The sequence below is a fragment of the Miscanthus floridulus genome, chromosome 7, assembly GCF_019320115.1.
Source record: "Miscanthus floridulus cultivar M001 chromosome 7, ASM1932011v1, whole genome shotgun sequence".
In the NCBI taxonomy this organism is placed as follows: domain Eukaryota; kingdom Viridiplantae; phylum Streptophyta; class Magnoliopsida; order Poales; family Poaceae; genus Miscanthus; species Miscanthus floridulus.
In genome coordinates this window covers 49,376,732-49,382,417 of record NC_089586.1, presented here as the reverse complement: position 1 = coordinate 49,382,417, position 5,686 = coordinate 49,376,732, and the positions used below count along the sequence as shown (strand labels likewise).

Below are 5,686 nucleotides of genomic sequence, written 5' to 3'. Positions count from 1 at the left end.
ACATGAGAATTGGGTGGCTGAAGGCTCCCTAGAGGTTGGTCAACCTCTACTTGGGCCCTCTAAGCCATTCACACATATCATCATGATGAATAATGCTTCTAGAAGCCATCTACAGAAGATGCGCTGATTTGGCCCCATATGGAGGTCGAACGACCTGCCCATGGAGCTTATCAGCCACTGCAAGCTTCCTTGATCCATGTCAATGTCACCAGAGTCAATCTCCATCCTTGGATCCCAAGATCCTCTTCTCCTATTGGCTAGAACAGGAGAGCACACGAATTCCTAGGCCCACGACGAAGCATCCAGCGTGACCAAAGTATCCAACCTTCACTATAACACATGGGGACACCTTCTAGAAGGTGATGGCATGGCCCACCTACCATAGGGAGGTCAGCTGACCTCCTTAGGTGGCTAAACCAGCTCAACTTTGGTGCACCGCCTCTGTGCATGCCTCCATGCATCCTCCTTGATCTGAACTGTTGAACAAAGGTTGATTCAAGGTCAGTTGGATCAAAGGGCACCTAGACCGATGACATGGCACCACCCCTCACTCTAGCTATAAATACCCCCTAGGACTTCACTCTCATTCATGACACATTAGAGTAAACCACTCTCTAGTAGCTATGAGATTAGGGAGAGAGTGAGGGGAGTGGAGAAGAGTCGGGCCTATCTAGTGTCTTCTCCAAGTTGTACCTTGGTGGATGAGATCTTCTTGTAAGTGACTCATCTAAGATCTTTATAGTATTTGGTATTCTGTCTCTACTAGTAGTTATATAAGCCTTATTACCTATACATCGCTTTACTTCAGTAGAGTGCTCTAAACTTTCTAAGGGAACTTAGTTGCGCAAGGTTAGAGTAGTAAGTATAGTGTAGACATGGTGCCTAGACTATATCTTGCCTGTGTAGACCGCTTGTCACACGGATTGTTTGTGATGCAGGTGGTGACAGCCCTGTCTAGCCTTTGCATTCCACCATGTGTTGTAGGCAAGTTCTTAAAAGGTAGGGCCCCAGTAACAAGGTAGCCGTTTTAGATAGGGTTTCATCCCCTATTGTCTCGCCTATCGCCTCCTATAAGCAAGGTGGGTGAACTGCCCTTTATAACTACTATCTTTACCAGATATCATTGCTATCTAGATCCTCTCTACCCAAAGTTTCATAGGATCTTTTGTATCATCATAGGATGGTCTTGATCCTTAGTTAGTTCACTTCACGTTCCCCGTGGAAATACGATACCTGGAATACTCCCGGTGAAGGCAGCATTGACTACCGTACGCTTACGGTTTACCCGTTTGCCACTTTAGGTGTCAACACGGCTCATGGTGTGTTGGGCTACGCCCTCACACTTTGCACCCCTACTGGTGAAAAGGGGAATTGATCAGCAACCAATTCTTTCTGTGACCCTTTGATGGCGAAAGGGAGCATTCAGGTCATTATGGGTATCTTTGCACGACACGGAAATAGGCTTACGGAGACAAGGCTTTGGCCATCGGGCGAAAGCATGGGGTTGATTGAACGTTCGCACGAGGTAACCTTCTCTGGTGTTGCAGGAACTCTCTACCCTTTTGTCACTAAGGGAGAAGGCAGCATGGGGGCCCAGCGGCTACAGCTGGCTAACGGGACCACCAGACTGCGGCGAGGGCAGTTGGAGCCCGAGGGAGGTGAAGAAGGGAAATACCGAAGTGCCCTCAGTGAAAAGGAATATTCTCCTAGATCAGGGTAGTTGTAAGGGTAGTTGTGTCCATGTAAATGCTACGGAAGTGTATAAATAGCACCTCTGCAGAGGTTGTAAAGGAAGGAACCCTAATTCCTATTCATGATATCAAGTCGGATTACCCGTGGTAACCTTTCGCTAGTCTCTTCTTTCTAGGTTCTGTGTATGTTTGGGTGACAACCTAGGGGTTCTAAGGCTACGGCCTAGAACAACATGGTGTCTTTTCCATGGCTTCAAATTTTAGACACAGGACATGTACTTTAGGTCTAAGTCACTTTCCTATGAAGTGGATATTACTGGAATTAATGTATGTGACCACTGAAGTTTTACTAAATTCAACCAACATGACCAAACAACCTAATAAGAAGGCAAATTTTGGGCTGGCACACTAGGGGAAACGTTGTTTTGGCTGCGGCACACCGCCAACTGTGTTATGGGCTAAGACACATTGCGAATTTGGGTTCCTTTGTTGTAACACACCGTGCGCAGTAAACAATCATTTTCCCTGGTTTTGGACAGAGAACTTTTTGGAAATGACAATGGGTGCCCCTAGGTCGACTCGACTTGCCTGGTTGACCTAGCTGCTCTTGCAATTCCCCATCCCTAGCCGCCATCAGTCTCACCGCCGCCACCAGTTTAGCCATCGCCCTCCTCTCCGCACCCGCGCTCCCTCCTTGTCCACAATCGGCACCACCTTCCTCTCCGTAGTTATGTGTCCATAGATCCAAGCAGAGGAGTTGGACGAGATGGCACCAGAGAAACTTAGGAATCGCTTGGGACCGAGGAATGAATCACCATCGAAGGGCCTAAATCTTGGTTGGGTTCCAGAAGGGTAAGCATTTTTGGCTATTTGATGTGCAAGTTGTTCAATTAACTATTTCAGTGTATCTCCATCAAGTGATTTGGTTCTATTTGGCGTTATCAATATGCATTAAAGCCTCGGTCGATTTAGGGTCGATTTAGGGTTTCAATTATGAATCACTTTTCATTGTTCCCTACCATTTTTTCATTTGTTTTAGGATGGATAGTAGTTCGGCATGCAGAATTGCTGCGCGCGTTCCAAATTATGTCGAGGTTTGCGATGATGGTAGTCATGTAGTGCACCCAGATTCAAATCTTGAGCTTTTTGTTGATCGTGATTCAACCAACTTGATGGACCTAAAAGATGAAATAGCAAAGGGAGTGAAGCATGGTTCGAATCAAGGAATATCAGTTTGCTATTGGAACAGGACTGTGTCCGCTTTCACTAATGTAACTTCTGATGCCAGCTTGATGGATGCAATGGACCTGTATTGGGAGATGAGGAGGTTGCCTCTGTTTGTGGTAGTTTATGACACAGTGACAGTTGAGCACAGCCAAAGTGTATCTGTTGAACCTTCTACACATCATGTCGGTAGTGCTAGTGTTGCCACAGAGCCCCTCCCTCTGGCTTTGATTGAGTATGTTGCTGAGGATGAGACAGAAGATGTCGTAGCTAACAATGCAGAGACAGGGACTACCAAAACCAAGGCTAAGTCTAAGAGAGGTAAGGGAAGGAAAAGGGATCTCTCAGATGATGAGGAACCATGGGATGAGGATGAGGTAGAATATGTGGGTCTAAATGATGAGCATCCATATTTATCTGATGTTGAAGAATAGCTAGAACATGAGGGGCAATCAACTGATGGTGACTGTAGTGAGTTGGATGACCTTTTTGTTGATGATGAAGCTGGATGTGAGATTGTTGAACATGTGACTGACCTGGAGAACCCAACCATTGCTCTTGGTGTCACATTTGAAGATGGAGATACTTTTAAGAGGGCAATTAGGCAGTTTGCTGTTCTTAATGAGTTTGAAATTGATGCACATTATAGTGAGGCTAAAAGGTATAGAGGGTTCTGCAAGGGCAGAAGTAGCAAAAAGAAGAAGTGTAGGTGGAGGATTCATGCTTCTGAGCTGTAGGATGGCAAGACATGGCAGGTCACCATACCTGCTTTTAACTATGTAATTTACAGTTATATGTGGTGTATTGTTTGTTTCATGCCCTTGTAAGCTGATTTAGCCCTTCTTTTTTGTTGCAGATAAAAAAGCTCCATGCTAAGCATAATTGTGCTAGCACTTCCAAGCTTGACCAGAACTGCATGGCTACCAACAAATGGGTCAGAGACAGAGTCATTGACATTCTTAGGGATCAACCAAATACTAGAGCTGCAGAACTAAAGAAAGATCTGGAGAAGAAGTTCAAGATCATGCTATCTTACTACGTGGTTTGGGATGGGAGAAGGTTGGCTCTAGAGTAAATAATGGCTGATGCTTTTAGTTTCAAAGCAGAGGTAGAGAGGACCAACCCTGGAAGCATAGTGGAGATAGAGTATGCTCCTGTTGGTAAAAAGATGAGGTTTACTAGGATGTTTATTGCATTGAAGGCTTGTGTAGATGGGTTTCTCAATGGCTGCAGGCCATTTTTAGGTGTTGACTCCACTGTTTTGACAGGAAGGTGGAGGGGTCAATTGGCATCAGCTTCAGCAGTTGATGGTCACGGCTGGCTATTTCCAGTTGCATATGGGGTGTTTGAGTCAGAGTCCGCAGATAGCTGGAAGTGGTTTTTTGAAAAGCTTTAGACTGCAATAGGCTCACCTCCTGGACTTGTGATATCCACAGATGCAGGCAAGGGTATAGATAGTGCAGTTACAACTGTGTTTTCAAATGGAGTGGAACATAGAGAGTGTATGAGGCATCTAGTGAAGAACTTTCAGAAGAGGTATAGAGGGGCTGTTTTCAAGAAACACCTTTGGCCTGCATGTAGAGCTTTTAACAAGAAGCACTATGAGCATCACTACAAGACCATGCAGAAAGCTTCTCCAAATGCAATAAAATGGATAGAGGAGAACCACAAACATTTGTGGAACAGGTGGAGATTCTCACCGGATAGCAAGTGTGACTATGTCACAAACAATATTGCAGAGACATTTAATAGTTGGATCAGAAAGGAGAAAGCACAACCAGTCATCCCACTGATGGACAAGATAAGGTAGATGATCATGGAGAAGCATGACCTTAGAAGAAGGTTATCCAACAAGATGATAGACAAGATCCTTCCTCATGTAACTAAAGATTTGAATGCAAAAAGCAGAAACCTGAACTATGTCATTCATAGAGGACACAACAACACAGCTGAGATTCAAGGCACAACTAAAGAGCTGAAGACCTGGAGACACACTATTGATCTAGATAACAGAACATGTAGTTGTAATAGGTGGCAGATCACTGGGCTCCCCTGCACTCATGCCCTTTGCTTCATTAACTCACTGAGAAACAAGAGTGCAGAGGACTATATTGATGACTACTACTCTGTTGATGTGTTCAAGAAGGCATATGCCGGAATTGTAATGCCTATGACAGATAGGAACCAATGGCCCAAGGTAGACATGGGTTTCAAACTATGGCCACCAATCCTAAAGAGGGTAGCTGGCAGACCTAGAACAAGAAGGATAAAGGGTGCAGAAGAAGGAGGGAGAACCAGTGGAATGAGACAGTGCAAGAGGTGTGGACAATTTGGTCACATGATGAAGACTTGCAATGAGACAGTGTATGACAGTGATGCTCCACCTCCAGCCGCACCTAAGCCAAAAAGAGAGAGGAACAAAAAGACAAAGGCTGCAAGCACTGCATCAACCCAACAATCCCAAACTGGAGCATGTTCCATCACCATTACAGCCCCACTACTAACCAACAGTCCTGCAGGCAACACTAGGAGGTTACATATCTCACTACCCTTGAACTTGTAACAATTTGCTTCTACTGTACTAATGTCTTTCATTTGTTAACAGTCGCAAGAGGAAGATGGAAAGAGATGGTGCAGAATCCACTGATGGACAGAGTACGAAGGGAGTGAATGGAAAAAAGGCAAAACAATGCAAGGGAGACAAGGTGCAGCCGAAGAAAGATCTAGGCAAGGCCAAGAAGCAGCTGGTGATGGATGTGCTTGTTGAGTGA

General features: G+C 45.1%; 1 pseudogene; it reads left to right on the top strand.

Annotated features, from left to right (window-relative positions):
• The first annotated feature begins 4,033 nt into the window (after nucleotides 1–4,033).
• LOC136465491 (uncharacterized) lies at nucleotides 4,034–5,686 on the top strand (annotated as a pseudogene).